This window comes from Cupressus sempervirens, chromosome 3 (assembly GCF_028749045.1).
Source record: "Cupressus sempervirens isolate cs-2001-9-10 chromosome 3, ASM2874904v1, whole genome shotgun sequence".
Classification (NCBI taxonomy): Eukaryota; Viridiplantae; Streptophyta; class Pinopsida; order Cupressales; family Cupressaceae; genus Cupressus; species Cupressus sempervirens.
In genome coordinates this window covers 763,388,668-763,405,834 of record NC_143120.1, presented here as the reverse complement: position 1 = coordinate 763,405,834, position 17,167 = coordinate 763,388,668, and positions in this window count along the sequence as shown.

Below are 17,167 nucleotides of genomic sequence, written 5' to 3'. Positions count from 1 at the left end.
CTAGATACTGATAAGGGGGACAAGACATAGAAAACCCAACAACTCACAAGAACACTAAACTAAGGGATTTTCTACTTAAGGCAAGCAGATGAAACACTGGCATACTAAGACCCAAAAAACTTGATAAAAGGAAACAAGGGGCTCTCAATTAGAAGATGATCCTAGCCAAAGCTGACCTAGGACTTCAATTTTTTTAGCATGATTTTGACAACTACAGGGGAATCTTGAACAAAGGATAACAAAAAATGGGGCAACAATTTCAACAAAATTTCATGTGTTGACTTTGATTGTGGAGCTTCCTACTTCTCTAGCTTGGCCAACATGACACTTTTCTTCTCTAGTTTAGTCCTTACATTTTCATCATTTGTCACATCTTTAACTTGACTTCTCTCTAGATCATCTTCAATTGTGACTTTCAATTTTCTCTCCACCTTGTGGAATAATATCATCATTGAAATCTTCTATATTATCCATCTCTACATGCTCAGCCTCAACTTGCTCTCCCTCATCCTACTTATCATCATCAAGCATTATTCCATAGACCTTCTTCTAGATGATTTTTCTTTCTTCTACTGCATTCTCTATTTTTATTTTCAAAATAAAAAATGCTCTTCACTTTTGAATAAATTTATTGTTATACTCACTCATGGCCTTAGAAATCTATTTTCTACTCAACTTAGGCATGACAGTGGCAAGTGTGCCTTCTCTTATTTTCCTCCTAGTCTTTTAATTCAAACTTCCAAATCTCATCTATCTTATTATACAATTTATTAGGTCAAATTACCTAGATCCAAAGGTGTATACTTGAAATTAGATATCATGTCAAGAACTACCTCTTCAATATTTTCCTTATCTACAATATCCAATGTATCATACTTAATAAATTTGAAACCTTCCATACTTGCATCCCCCTAATGTTTTCAAAAAAATCCTCTATTGTTTGGGGTGGCTTGTGCATTGAAATCTTGAATTGGATTGTGTCCTTTCACTTGGTTCTCTTTTCAACATCTTCATCATCATTTGGCATAATAACTTTTCTCCTCTTCTTCACTATACGCTTGTTTGGCTTGGCTTATTCTATTGTATTTCTCTTCTTTGTTAGCTTTTTCCTTTGCACTAACTTGATAACTTTTCAACTCCTTTCTTTGGCTTGGTAATAGGTTTAGTGAATTCCCTTTTCCTTTGTCTTGTGACTCTTTGTGCTGAAGAGATGGGCTCTATGACCTAGTACTCTTGCTTGCCTAAGGCTTGGTAGGCACTATCTCTTTTCCCTGTCCTTATATCTCCTCTTCTTCTTTTCTTTCTTCCTCTTCTTCACTAGACATGCCCTGAACTTTTCCCTTAGTTATCTACAATGGTACTTCTTTCTCATCTCCTTTGCCAAATCTCCTCTCTAATTTTTCTATAATTCCTTTCCTTTTCTTCTCAATCTTAGGAGCATTTATCTGTATAGTGATTTTCACTTCATATCTACCAAATGGCTCAACATCCTTATAAATAGATTCATCTAACAATGAAATTATTTCAGTTGTAGCTCCATTGATATTTATCTCATATCCTAATAGAATCAATAATGTGATCCTAGGGATAACTTCCTGAATATATTTTCTATCTATGTAAACTAGGAAACAAACATTGTCGTAATATTTGTCAACTAGGGATTGGGGAATGTCTTGACATGTTCTTCATATTTCTCTTGAACTCTTCAAATTATCCATCCTTAACTTTCTCAAAGTTATCTCCTAATTGCTTAATGAACTCATTAATTTGTTGAGTTACTAGTTTCTTCTTATTCCAAGTGACATTACCAACGATAGAAAAGAATTTTGAACATAAAAGTATATACATACAAGTAGTGAAACCAACTTACACTTGATGTTCTTTTCTTTTCTGATTCTCTCAATATTTTCATGTAATTGTGTCAATTACAGGTTGGCAAGGTCATAGGTGTGGTCCTTCTTTATAATTTTCCATGCCACATCTACTGCAACATATGGAACACTATCCAGTTAGCTAGACTAATATAATTTATGAGCTATAATCCTCATTTCAAACTCAATCTTTGGATCTATAATGGTAGAGATAGTCAAGCCTTACTTATTCCATACTTCCAGCGTGTTTTCCTCAATAATATATTTTCTCTGGAAACATATTGTTTTTTCCTTTTCCATGATAGGGTATCTAGTAGCTCAATGAATGATTTTCCTATTAATCTCAATTTTTCCACCTTCTGAAAATAGCTTCATGTCATGAAATCATATAAGTACAACCTTTATCCATTCAATTAAAAAACCCCTTGGAAAATTTAGGGGCATAAGTTAACCCTTTTCTTGGAAATGGGGCCATGTTCTTTGTTCAACTCTCAATCTATGCACAAATTTTTATATGCACTTCTTAACTCAAAATATATAATGTCTCCAATTTTACACATATAGCATGCTCAAACATCATGAATTAAAATGACTCTTGGCAAGATTTAGGACAAGACACTTGATGTATCTCCCTTTGTAGCAATATCTGGATATGGTTTGAGCATAAGTGGATTACAGACTTCATTTCTAATCAATTAAACACTACTAACCTTTGATTTCATGTTCTTCTCTATTGTAGATGAATTGGATGCCATTTTGTTACTTAGGGTTTGATCTTAAAGTTCTTCTTTACTTATTTGCAACTCAACTACTCACAATTCACTTCTAACATTGCCAAAAAATAATAAATCTTCTCATTATCACTCAAATTCTCTTGGGTTCTATATGCTCTTTAAAAATTGAATGCAATGTGACATAATGATTGAATTTTTTTTTCTATATAGATCAAACTTTTGATTTTAGGGTATCATAAATATTTCATAGACATAGTGGTTGTAGAATAGATGTCTCGGCCACTACTACAAAGCTTTGAAGTAATGCTTGAAAAATCCTTCAATTGAACTTGACCAAAACTATGACTTGGTCAAGGTTAAACACTTTGCTCATGCACTTAACACTTTTCATCCTTCAATACTCACACTTGGTTATCACTAACTTTTTAACTTGACATCTAACCATTCACTTGGTTAACACTACAAATCTATCCTTATGCATCTAATATTATGCTAATTTGGACTTTCATGCTATCAATATTTAGAACTGATGTATGATTTGAAAATTTAAAATGCAATTCCATAAAGACCAATTTATTTATTTTGAAGTGGTGGAATCACCTAATCCATTGGATTGGGTGATCACAACTTCATCATTTGCATTACTACCTCTTTCATATTTCTTCTTCTAGGTTTGATTCATCTAGCTTCTAACTTATTTAGCATAAACCTTTAATTTAGCATTATTCTCTTCATTATTTGGTGTTGGTGCTCAGTTCCTACAATCTCTTCTTCTAGTTTCTTGATCTTCCTATAAGATGTATTCTTGCACAATTTGTTGCAATATGTCTATACTTTTCACATAAATAATAAGTGACCCAAGTACGGTAATCCCAATTTATTGCATTGCCTTTCCTAGTTGTATTTCCTTGACCTCTAGGTGTCCAACTATGTTTTGCATTAGATCTGCAATATTGTGTCTTATGACCATACTTTTGACATGTGTAGAAATAACCTTCAAATCTAGATGTAATTGGTATCTTACTGATCTTTGATCTATACTAATATTGTTGATGTCCATACTTTTTGTAATTAAAGAAATAACCATTGAATTTAGGATTAGGATTGGACTTACTAGTTATTCACATGTAGACATTTGTTGTATGACTTGGTTCCCACAATGATAGGATGTTGGGTTCTTGTTCTTTGGTTTCCCATTCATTCATTCTCCATGCTTTCATGACTCACCTTTCTTTGTAGATTATGTGAAATTGATATAACCTAATCTAGTAGTATCATGAGGTCTTCTTTGTGCTTTTAACTATTCATAAATTTTTCTCATGGCCTCTCTAAGTCTATTCATTCTTTAAATGATTTCATTTCTAGCTCTCAATTCATTTTTCAATTTCTTTTTTTAAATCTCAAATCTACAATCTCTTCTACCTTCCTTGAAATTTCATGATTCTCACTTAATAATTGATTGACCATGTCAAATTGATTATGTGTCAGTCTTTGTAATTTAGTGATGCTTTCATCAAGTCCTTTATCCATTTGCCTCTTATCTTCATCATCCATTACCTTGTCTTCATCGATCTTTTTCTTTTGTTCAATTATTTTACATAGACTTACCAAGTATATTTAATATTCTCTCTTCAATTCTCTTGCTTCTTCATTCAAGATATTGTTATTCTCCAATAGATCTACTATTATTGCATTAGTTTCATTGGATCTACCTTCATTATATTATTCCTTAATACTTTTTTGCTGATATTGTGTGTAATTATGCTGGATTACCATCTCCTTCCTTCTTTTCAAGGATTTATTTAGTTCCTCCTTTGCAATCTTAACTTGTTCCAATGCAATATAAAAATCAAGGTTCTGATTCTCAATCACAGTTCCCAATCTTAAGGCTTCAATCTTTAGGATTTTTGATTCTTAAGCGGTTAGACTTCTTTCTTAGAGAACTAAAATCTGATACTAATTGATTGAAATCTAATGGAAAAGTGAGATGCTAAGAGAGGGGTGAATCAGGATCTCCAAAAACTTTACCACTTCAAACATAAACTTTATTAATCTTAATTTACCATAGACCTCAATAACCTTATCATGCATCATCATGTAATAACATGTAATATCATAAATAACATGAATACACACATAATCAAGTAAGAATCATAAGACATAGGATTTGGATATACATAAACCCTCCAAGATGAAGGTAAAACTATGATGGGGATGACACCCACAAAATATTTACTGCTTCAATAAAAAAGTTCTTGTTAGGGCTATAATTTAGTCACTTTAGATGATCTACCCTAAGAGTGGTCTGGTTTATTAAAACATTACAAGACTATTAAGTCTACGTTTACAAAAGGATTTTAACATCACAATTAAGTGATTACTTTGTTAGAAGATTTACAATAGGCCTATTATTACCACACTGATAAGAGATTCCTTGGATACACTTTTTAGAATATAATAGTACCTTGATTCTTTAGTTTGCACTAAAACATTGATAACATATCTTCTATATCTAAACTGTAATAACCTCACTATGAGTGATTTGAAATATCTCCTCACTACATTTCTCAGTCACCTTACTTCACAACTTGTTGATTTTCCTCCAACTTTTCATACATTCATACATTTAATTCACAACTTAGTTTTTTTGTCTTGAAAACCTTGTTTTATAGCCATCTAATGAATCTTCTAGATCACAATCAACAATACGAATTCAACCTATTTTCCACTTGACCTTTCCAATTTTCTAATTGGTCCATTATCTTGAATTGGGATTAATGATGTGTAATTACCTCCTTGATTAGATCCTCAAAATTAGAGACATAATTCATGCTCAAAAAAATGGTTTACATAGGATTTTGTGCCATTCCACACTCATTTACTTAAATAGTGTAACTCATCACTTATACCTTCCTAATGCTCGATTGTGCTTGTTTCTTCATGTTTTCTCCTCGCATGAACTACACTTGGCTTAAACTTCTTTAACCTCTTAATGTCTCAGCTCATATAACACTCAACTTATATGATGTATTTCCCTCTAGATAGCTCATCAAAAACTAACTACTCAAGTAATAGCAATATGATCAATAACCTATACACACATACACTATTTAGCTTAGTCATAATAGTGGCTTAGTCATAGTGTTGAACAACCAAGTTTGCATTGTGACTTACTAAGTGTTTTGCACTAATTGATAATATTAAGATTTCCTTTAGGGTCAACATGTCTATGAGCCAATTTTATTGAGTACTGACAAGAAGAATATGAATGAATCCCTATCCTCACTCCCAAGAAGCATGATATTGGGTGAATATCTTAAGACAAAAATAGTCAAAATGAGAGATTCATTGATTAGAGAGTTATACAAGGAGATCCATAGGGAAAGATGACCTGAAAGAGTTTGAAATTGTAGATGCTCAAAAATGGTTCACATCTATAGTTTCATCACATTTTCATACTAACTCATTCCATTTTCTCATTCTACTAACTTTGATCTTTTGGCCAACTTGATCATATCTCAACAGTGTCCATCATTCATATCCTCTTTTAAATCAATTTCATATCATTTCAAAACCATTTCACATCAACTTAGAATCACTCCAAATCAACCTAGAACATGTCAAACATCCCAAATCTATCATCATTTGTCCAATCCTAGGCATTATTGTGGCTTTAGTGCCTTAGAAACCTATCATCTATCAAATCTTATCAATCTAACCTTAATATTATCATGGCTCTTAGTGCTAGGTCAAACTATCATTCACATCATTTTATCTTTGACATTGTCAAGTCTCTCAGTGTTAGATCATGACATCATTAAACCATCTTAATAACATTGATAATGTTCGTCAATGTTATTATGGTCAACCATATCAAGCAATCTCAATCCTATAGCATTTTACAATGTTAGTTAAATGTTACGAGTCCTTAATTCATGTCATGTGTCCTTGGCATGTTATCAATTTCAATCAATCAATCAATTTGACCATGGCTTTGGTCTACCCATCATCATCCTAGTCAATCTCCATAATCATCACATTTCATCAAAGGATACTATCACACTTATTTAATCAGTTTGGCCAATCATCTACTAACTCTCCCTATAGGATTAAATAACCCATAATTTAATCCTATGTTAATTCCAATCATCTTTCATCTTGCATTATTAATTATTATTCTTAACTAACCTCCTCAATTAATTGATATTTTATTAATGAATTGGTTCATAATTCACAAATCATGGAAATTCTAAATTTCCTAAGTCATATTTTCCTTCATTAATTCCATTTTTACTAATTTCTATTTGTGTAAAATAATGGAGTTTTGATTCAAATATTCCACATAATATTGACATCACCATGACACATGGGCATGACACATTATGGATTCTCCATTCAAACTTGGCTAAGATATATCATAATCCATATATTCTTATTCCTTATGCACATCCATATTTGGCTTTCATTGTCATATATTCTTGGCTTTAAGTGGGTTCGAGGTGTCATATGACGTGTCATAGATCCTCTTGCATTTATAGCCATGTTTGACTTTCAATGCATCATACAATTGTACATTTGGCATCGTGTGTCATATGTGTCATGGATTCTCAAAGGAATCTCTTGTCAAGTAGCATATCCAAGGTGAAAAGTCCAAAGCTCTCATCTTTTGTGTTGATTATAAAATGAGCATTCTTCCTCTCATTTCTGGTTTTTGGGTCCCTAAGTCTTAAGTCATTCAAGTCCCTAGTTTCTTAGTCTTTTCTCTCACTCTCTCTCAAGCTAAAATCACATCTTCTAGTATTCTCATAGCATTATCACTACCATAGGCTTCTCACTTCCTAATTGTGTGAATTATAGGCAATTTGGAGCTACATCATATGAAGAAGAAAGAAGGGTGTGGGAACTACAAGTGAAAGAGGGCATTTTTAACATTGTGTTTCTTCCTTTTGTTTATTTGGCTTTCATGGTAGACTAGAGGGTGTCAATGTATGCTTATATGACTTTTTTGTTAGCATTCTTTGACACAAGACTCTAAATCACATTGTATCAAAGAGGGAAAAAATGTAGATTCTTAAAAATGGCATGCATCTGTAGTTTCATCACATTTTCATACTAACTCATTCCATTTTCTCATTCCACTAACTCTGATCTTTTGGCCAACTTGATCATATCTCAATAGTGTCCATCATCATTTGTATCCTCTTTTACATCAATTTCATATCATTTTGAAACCATTTCAAATCAACTCAAAATCACCCCAAATCAACCTAGAACATGTCAAACTTGTGGATTTTAGTGCCTTGGAAACCTATCAATCTATTAAATCTTATCAATCTAACCTTATCACTATCATGGCTCTTAGTCCTATGTCAAACTATCATTCACATCATCTGATCTTTGGCATTGTCAAGTTTCTTAGTATCAGATCATGACATCATCAAACCATCTTAATAACATTGATAATGTTTGTCAATGTTATTATAATCAACCATATCAATCAATCTCAATCATGTAACATTTTACAATGTCAGTAAATGTTATATGTCCTTAATTCATGTCATGTGTCCTTGGCATGTTATCAATTTCAATCAATCGATCAATTTGACCATGGCTTTGGTTTACCCATCATCACCCTAGTCAATCTCCATTATCGTCACATTTCATCAAAGGATACTATTGTACTTATTTAATTGGTTTGGCCAATCATCTAGAAACTCTCTCTATAGGATTAAATAACCCATAATTTAATCTTATGTCAATTCTAGTCATCTTTCATCTTGCATTACTAATTATTCTTTTTAACTGACTTCCTCAATTAATTGATATTTTATTAATTAATTGGTTCATCATTCACAAACCATGGAAATTCTCAATTTGCTAATTTTATTTTCCTCCATTAATTACATTTTTCTAATTTCTATTTGTGTGGAATAATAGATTTTTTGATTCAAATATTCCACATAATATTGACATCACCGTGACACATGGACATGACACATCATGGATTCTCCATTTACACTTGGCTAAATATGTCATAATCCATATATTCTTATTCATCATGCACATCCATATTTGGCTTCCATTGTCATATATTCTTGGCTTTAAGTGGGTTTGAGGTGTCATATGACGCATTATAGATCTTCTTCCATTTATACCCACATTTGACTTCCAAAGCATCATGTAATCCTACATTTGGCATCTTGTGTCATATGTGTCATGGATTCTCAAAGGAATCTCTTTTCAAGTAGCATATCCAAGGTGACGAGTCCAATGCTCTCATCTTTCATTTTGATTATAAAATGAGCATTCTTCCTCTCGTTTTTGGTCCTTGGATCCCTAAGTCTTAAGTCCTTTAGGTCCCTAGCTTCTTAGTATTTTTTCTCTATCTCTCAAGCCTAAATCACATCTTCTAGTATTATCATAGAATTATCACTATCTTAGGCTTTTTGCTTCCTAATTGTGTGAGTTATAGGAAATTTGGAGCTACATCATATGGAGAAGAAAGAAGGACATGAGAGTTATAGATGAAAGAGGGGGTTTTTAACATTATGTGTCTTCCTTTTGTTTATTTGGTTTTCATGGTAGACTAGAGGGTGTCAATATATGCTTATTGAGTTTGTGATTTTCTCATAGTATGTTGGACATTAGCCCATTTTTTGGTCCTACACTTATGAATTGTGGTTTGGTCACTCACCTACAATTAAGTATTTTAGAACTTTTTTGTAGTAAGTTTATATCAAAAGTGATGATGATATTTGTAAGTTTGATGCTAGAAGTAATGAAGGTATGTTTCTTGGTTATTTATTGAAAAATAAGGCTTATAGATGTTATACTCTTAGAACTAAGACCATTACAGAAAGTGAAAATGTAAGAGTTGATGAGAAATTTAGGATACAAGAAAGAGTAGTTGATTACAATTCAGATGATGGTGTTGTTACTAAACCAAGCAATGATGAAGTATTCTTTGAGACTAACAATGATTCATAGAATGAAGGAGAGCCAAGGTAGGAACAAAGCTTAGAACCTTTAATAGAGCTAAGAGTAGAGATAACAACTACTACTTTGGGTAAGAATGTGACAAAGAATCATCCACCTAAGAAAATCATTAGAAGTAGAGATAAAGGTGTGATAACAAGAAGTAGAACCAATGAAGAAATATGTTTGATATCTCAAGTTGAAGCTAAGAATGTAGATGAAGCATGTAAAGATGACTATTGGAAATAAGCTATGAAAGAGGAATTGGATTAGATAGTAAGGAATGAGACATGTGAATTGGTTTCCAGACCAATAGACAAGCATGTGATAGGAACTAAATTGGTATTCAAAAACAATATGAATGAGCAACATGAAGTTATAAGGAACAAAGTAAGATTGGTATGTAAAGGTTTCTCACAACAAGAAGGAATATACTATGATGAGACCTATGCTCCTATGGAAAGAATAGAAGTAGTAAGGTTATTTTTAGCATATACAACATATAAAAAATTCAAAGTATATCAGATGGATGTCAAGTCAGCATTTTTGAATGGGGAACTTGAAGAAGAAGTATGTAGAGAAAAAATTGAAGGTTATCCTTTGATAAATGACAAGGACATAATATGTAGACTAAAAAAGCATTTTATGGCTTGAAGCAAGCACCCAAAACCTAGTATGCAAGGTTGGACAATTATTTAACAAATCTTGGATATAGCAAAGGTATGGCAGATATTAATCTCTAGTGGAAAGAAATTGATGATGGATTAATGATTTTGGTCATATTTGTTGATGATATTATATTTGGAGGAAATGATAATGAAAGTGATAAATTTGCAAAAAAAATGAAAATGGATTTTGAAATGAGCATGATAGGATAGATGAAATATTTTCTAGGATTACAAATTATGTAGGATAAATAAGGAATCTTTATTTCTCTGACTAAGTATTTAAAAGATTTTTCGAATAGTTTTAGTTTGGAAACATGTAAGCCCTTTGGAACACCTATGGTAATTAGACACAAGTTATCTACAAAGTATAAGACACCTACTATTAAATAGAAGAAGTACAAATCTATGATCAGAGGATTGCAATATCTGACACACACAAGGCTGGATATAGCAAATGTAGTTGGAATTCTTGCAAGATTTCAAGTTGATCCTAGAGAAGCACATTATGCAGTAGTTAAAAGGATATTTAGACACCTAAAAGGAACAAATGAGTTTGGATTTTGGTATGAAAGATCTAATGATTTCACTTTATGTGCTTATATTGATGTTGATTTGGCAAGTAGTATGGATGAAAAAAAGAGCACTAGTGGTGGATCCTTCTTTCTTGGAGGAAGATTAGTTTCTTGACTAAGAAAGAAGTAGGATTTTACCTCACAAAGTACAGTGGAAGCAAAATATTTTGCAGCAAAAAAAAATTATAATCAAGTTTTTTAGATGAAGTAGATGTTGAAGGATATAAGGATTGAATTCAATGAACTTGTTGTCATACATTATGACAACACAAGCACAGTAAATATGTTAGAGAATTTAGTGTTGCATTCTAAAACCAACATCTCTATCAAGTATCACATGTTGAGAGAAAAAATTATAGAAAAATAAATTAGATTGGAGTATGTGAGCACTAAAGAGCAGATTATAGGTATCTTTCACTAAGCCTCTTCCCATAGAGACTTTTGAGTATTTGTGAGGTATGCCCCTTCCTACATTAGAATTGATGATACAAGAAGTGCATCAATCTAGTGTAATAGGGCACTATTACTATCTGGACTAAATATTGATGCTTCCTATATGGGGGAGTATTTATGATGGACAAAGTCATCTAGGACTCTATTTGGATGTTTTTTTTGAATAGTGTCTTTGGACACTTGAGCTAGTCAAAGATAGTTTTTGCAAAGGTTTTTTGTTAGTAAAACCTTTGACATTGATTTCAATGGGGTAGAAGGTTAGCATGAAAAAAATTTGATTACATTGAAGGGAGAAGTTTAGCATGGGAGAATGATTGATGAAGTGGATTTGAAATCAAAGGTTAACAATCTTTTGTTGGTATTCTTGGAACTAGATATTTTTTTATCTATGTTGCCATCAATGCCAAAGGGGGGGGTTGTTAGAAGCATGAATGCTGATGATATTCCTATGGGGGATTATTGTGGAAACATGATTAGATCATTATCATGATGATTGTTGGAAATATTCAAGACTAGCTAGGTTACTGAGAGGGGAGGGCTGAATTAGTAGCCTTAAAACCTTTTATCAAATTCAGAACTTAATTGTATTAATATTAATAAATTAGATCTACTGCATGCATAAGAAATTAAAAAACACAAGACACCATAAACACAATATTTGGTGACCCGGAAAATTTCTAGATAGAAAGTAAAATTGGGGTGGGGATGATACCCACAAAGCTTCAATACTGTAGCATAAAGTTAGTTAGTTAAGGCTTACATTGATCACTTCTAATGATCTTCCCTATTAGGAGCAATTAGGACTGCTAGGTCCACCTTGTTAGAGGTTTTACAAACATACAATGAAGTATGCACTCAGTAAAGAGATTTAAGAAAAGACTGTTAAGTCTACCTTGCTAAAGGATTTGAGGCTGATTCACCTATTAGGATGAAATAGTAGATCTCTAACTTACAACTAAATTTCTGATTGAGATCCTTTGAACTGTTGATCACCTCAATGTGATAAATATAACTCTATTACTCCTGATATGGCCTTACAATACACTTTACTCTATCGTTGATTCACATTCACGTGCTTACATTTCATTCACATTATCTCATATATTCATACTACATTAAATATAATACAATACATTACATATATATCAATCCAATTTACATAATTATAAAGTCAACCATTACACAAGTTAACACTGATATTACAAAGTTGGCCCAAATGTAGATACTCAGGTTCTAAAAATTGATTTGGTGAATTTCTAATACATGATGTCCACTATCATTACTTGGCATCATCATGCATTCAATAGAAGTAGAGGCTCCATACTAATCACTTCAATGTAGTTTTGAACTTAGTATCCACTTGTGACTCGGTAGATACTATGTAACTCGGTATAAACTACATTTCTTATTTACTAGGACTATACTCGGTAGATACTATTCTTCATTCAAATCAATTAACACTAGCTTCACTTGACTTAAGTTTTTAACTTGGTAGAAACTGTAAAACTTGGCAAACACTGAACTGCTTGGTTTGAACTGCAGTGCTTGGCAAACACTGAATTACTTGGTCTGAATTGTAGTACATGGCAAAAATTGTATACAAAATTTGAATACGTGTTGTCACTAATAAAAAACTTGTCTATATGTCAATAGATGATATGTTACATTCATGATTTTGTTTGTCATTGATGTCAACATAGTAGTTTTCTATGGTATCTGACAGAAGAATAGCGAAAAGATCAAGTTGGTATAGATAGACAGTTGAACATTTTCACTAACAAAGGTTAAAGGGAGATCACACTATGTGTCTAGTATACCTAGCCAACCTTAGAAGAATAAGATATTAAGTCTAGAAGAAGTTATGCAAGTTTTGGTGATGACTATTCTAAGATAGAGTTTACAGAGGCATGTTCTAGTAAACTAGTTGTATCTCTTAGTAGATTTATTATTCTGAGAAGCCGAAGTTATTGATATGAGAAAGACATGTTGGCGATGATGTGGGTAAGTTTTCTCATCATAATGACATGTGTACAAAAAGTTATTCAAGATGCAAGTTGGAAGATTGATGTTATCACTAAGTGTAACATGTTCCTAATGTGGTCCAATAATAATTTATTGAGAAGGTTTAACAACCAACTTAGAGAATTGTTTTATAGATTTGATATAAAGGAAGGACATTTTACTTTATCATAAAGATGGATTCAAAGTGATTGTAAGAAAAATAAAGAGTGGAAAGAAAAATTAAGCAAAGTAGAGAGAAGGTAAAGGAATTTTGGTTCCCAAGGTTTTATTGTGTGATCCAAATTTGGATACTTGGATCTAAGGTTTGTGACCTAGTTTACAAGGTCTGACAGTGATTGGTTCGGTTGAAAACATAGAGGAAATGAGTTAAAATATAGTACATTCAATTATTCTAAAAGGAATAGTTGAGAGATCAATTGGACAGTGAGTTTGGTGATCTTGCCCCAGAAGCTGTTTGGATAGTGGGTCCTTCTATCTTCTCACAACTCCTAACATGTTTGGAATGTCCTAACAGGGATTAAAAGTCTCCTAACAGGTACTCCTATATACTAAATGTTGTAATAGACTCCTAATAGAGTCCATCCTCTAACAAGGAATATTTATCTTAGTACATCATCTTGTGGGCATCATTCCCATCAAGGTATTCCCTCTAATCAAGGGTTTCCATAGTTAAGATATCTAGTGTAATTTTGTATGTGCATCTTTGTATGGTTCTTGTTTATTTTGGTTGAATGGTTAAGATTGTTTAAAGTTGATAAATGTTTTAATCATTGGATAACTGATTCACCCCCACCCCCCCTCTCCAACCCCCCCAGTTATCTTGGTGGACTATTATTTCTAATAGTCTTATGGAGGCTAAAGTGATGATCCAAAGAAGAAGGATGATGGCTAGTAGTGGCAACTAGAATTGGAGGGGAAACAATCATTTCCAATGATTAGAATAATAGATATCAAAGAGGAAGAGGAAGAGGGCAAGGATTTGGTACAAGATTTTTTCATGGAACCTATTCTCACTATAGAGAAGAAGGGAATGGGGTATTTGAGTGTCTTTGATGCCAAGGAAGGACTAATAGAAGAACTAAAAGTCAGGCCGGAGTTGTGCATGTTGATCAATATGCCAAATCTTCACATTTTGAAGATAGTAAAAGACGAGAAGACCTAGTTAACATAAGGGTCTTGTTGAATGGTGAGAATGAACCTAATCAAAGAAGGAATTTTTTTTGTACAAGGTGTTGGTCTAGTTTTTCACATATTTAAAATTCTACAAAATTGTAGTGAAAAATCCAGTTATCTTTTTGCAAATAGGGATTCTGTATCTTTTAATTGGTTATGCCCAGCATTGCCTTAATGTTGTTTGTTCCCTAGGTCTCAAAAGGTTGGTTTACATTGTTCATATTTTCAAATTGTGTGCCCAAAGATTTTATAAAGCCCTAAATGCCTTTGAAAAACCTTTTATTATAGGGTTTTTGCATATGCCTTTATTATTTTCACAAAAAACCTTTTTAACCTAGTGCATAACTTCTTTTTAACCTTAGGTTTGCCCTAGGTCATCTCATACATTGTTTTGTTGAAAATCCTTAACCCTTGGTGAGTTGTTTTTGTGATTTTTGATCATGTGATGATAAATGATCATGACATTCCAACTTTTTGAAGTTATGCAATGTTTAACTAAAGTGGGAATATGACATTGTAACATCTATCCCTATGGGCCCCCTTGCCTTTGGCTTTAAAGTAATGTAAGATCATGCAAGTTCCTAATCATTGATCATGTAAAGATCAATGATCATACATTCCCACTTTCTAAAGATGTGTAATGTTTAACCAAAGCAGGGAAGTGATGAGATGCCATGTGGATGAAGTGGGACCAGACTTAGGTGGTTTGTAAAAAGGAAGTGTGTAAGAGACAGATGATAGAGTGGTATGTTCCAGTCAGTTGAAAATATTGACCAAGATAGAAGAGTTTTAGTTTTATAGAACTATCTGATCTTGTTTGATAAATGGTTGTTGTTTCCTTATTTTTTGAAAATTCTTGAATCTTAACCAAAGCAAGAAAGCAAGGTGATGACACATGGATGTTGTAGGATCAAATTTTTTATGATTTTCTAGATGTTGTCAGTATGAGGTTCTAGATGGTGATTCTTGATTTTCCAAAGATGCAGAGTATAAAAGAAGGTATTGCCTTGTAGGATTAGTGGTCCCAATGTTTGAAGTGGATGTAGTAATATTTAGGATCTTTTACGATCATTGATCAAATGAAGATAAAAAATCATCGCTTTCCCATATTTTGAGGATGCTCAAACTTTAGGTAAAGTAGGTAAGCAACATGTTAACATATGTCTGACTTCTCCAAAAGGTAACACAACCTTTGGAGTTTTATAACAGAATCATCCAATTTTCCCTAGATCAATGGTTAAGTTTTAAATTTTTTCACATGGCCTATAATGTGACTATTAAAACATTAATTCTAATCAATGTGAATTCGTGTAAAGAAAATTTGCATAAAAATTTTGATTCTTCCCATTATTAAGTACCAAATAACGAAGATTTCAAAGTATGAAAAGATTTTGAGTTCAAACTATGTTTTCTCAAACCTGTAAATTGTTGTAGACAAAAATTTTCAGTGAAGTAGGCAAAGTTGTTTAAAAACCTCTGATTATTCGAGAAATTGTAGTTAATTGTGGTAATATAAGCAAGATGCCTCCACAAAGAGATTTCTTAGGAAATTTAGATTATCAACAAAGAAGTATACATGATGATTTTCTAGAATAGTTATCTTTTCTACTAATAAGGCTACTAAAAGTAGAGATCTAGTTCCAAAAAACCCTAGGTTATTGATTAGTAAGGGTTTTTACAATAAGGAAAATTGGTTAAGAGATGCTAAAAAATTCACTATGGGATTTAGAGCTATTTCAAAAATGATTTTTTTAAAGAATACATGATACTCCTTTAAGAAATGTATGTGAATTCGACATTGGCAAGCTAATTATTCCCATTGTTTTCTTTGATGTTGACCTCCTAATCATGATAGCTAAGAGATATGACCTAGTGTCAAGAATCATGCCAAAGATAATCTCTTTAGGGTTTCACCAGAGGTGATTAGGGAATTTTTTAGGTTAAACCCTAACCATGCAATGCATGAGAAAATTGATTTGGAGGATTTTCAAGCTAGGTATGTAGCATAGAGAGTGTACCTGAGGAGGAAGCCATTGCAAGAACATTTTGTAAAGATAAGTTAGTTGTCATTTGTGACAATAAATACCCCAAAGCCTTTACTAAGGAAATACTTTAACCCTAGGGCATAGGCACTATACTTTTCCCTCTACAAACTCTTTGGGATGGATGAGTAAGATCACATCCAAGGGTCTATGGTTTTCATAATTACTTAGATATTGCAATATGATATGAGCTCAATTTTTTACTTTGCCACATTATTAGCATAGTAAATCCACAATCGACTAATAGGTATCAACAAAGCTTAAGTGGATAAACCTTTCTCCTAGTATTCCATGGTAATGTACATATGTTTGTACAAGGGTGTTTATGTTTTCTCCAAGGAGATGAAATTGGAGCTAGAAAAAGATGGAGAAAAGCTACCTATTTAGTTGTGGAGTGCAAGTATGACTTGGGAACTCATTGATGCCAGCTTCATGAGATTTGATAGATACTTTGCTTCTAAATTGAGAATTTTATTATCTGGAGATGATCCCAAGATACCTAAATCATTTCTAGAATTGATTAGACCCTAAGATCATGCCAAGGGATTGAAGATAAGTCACAACTGGGGGGATATCATCCCTTACTCAGTCTCAACTATATTCGAGTGTATGGTTTCCAAGGAAAGCCTCATGTACTACCATATCAAGTGCCATTGA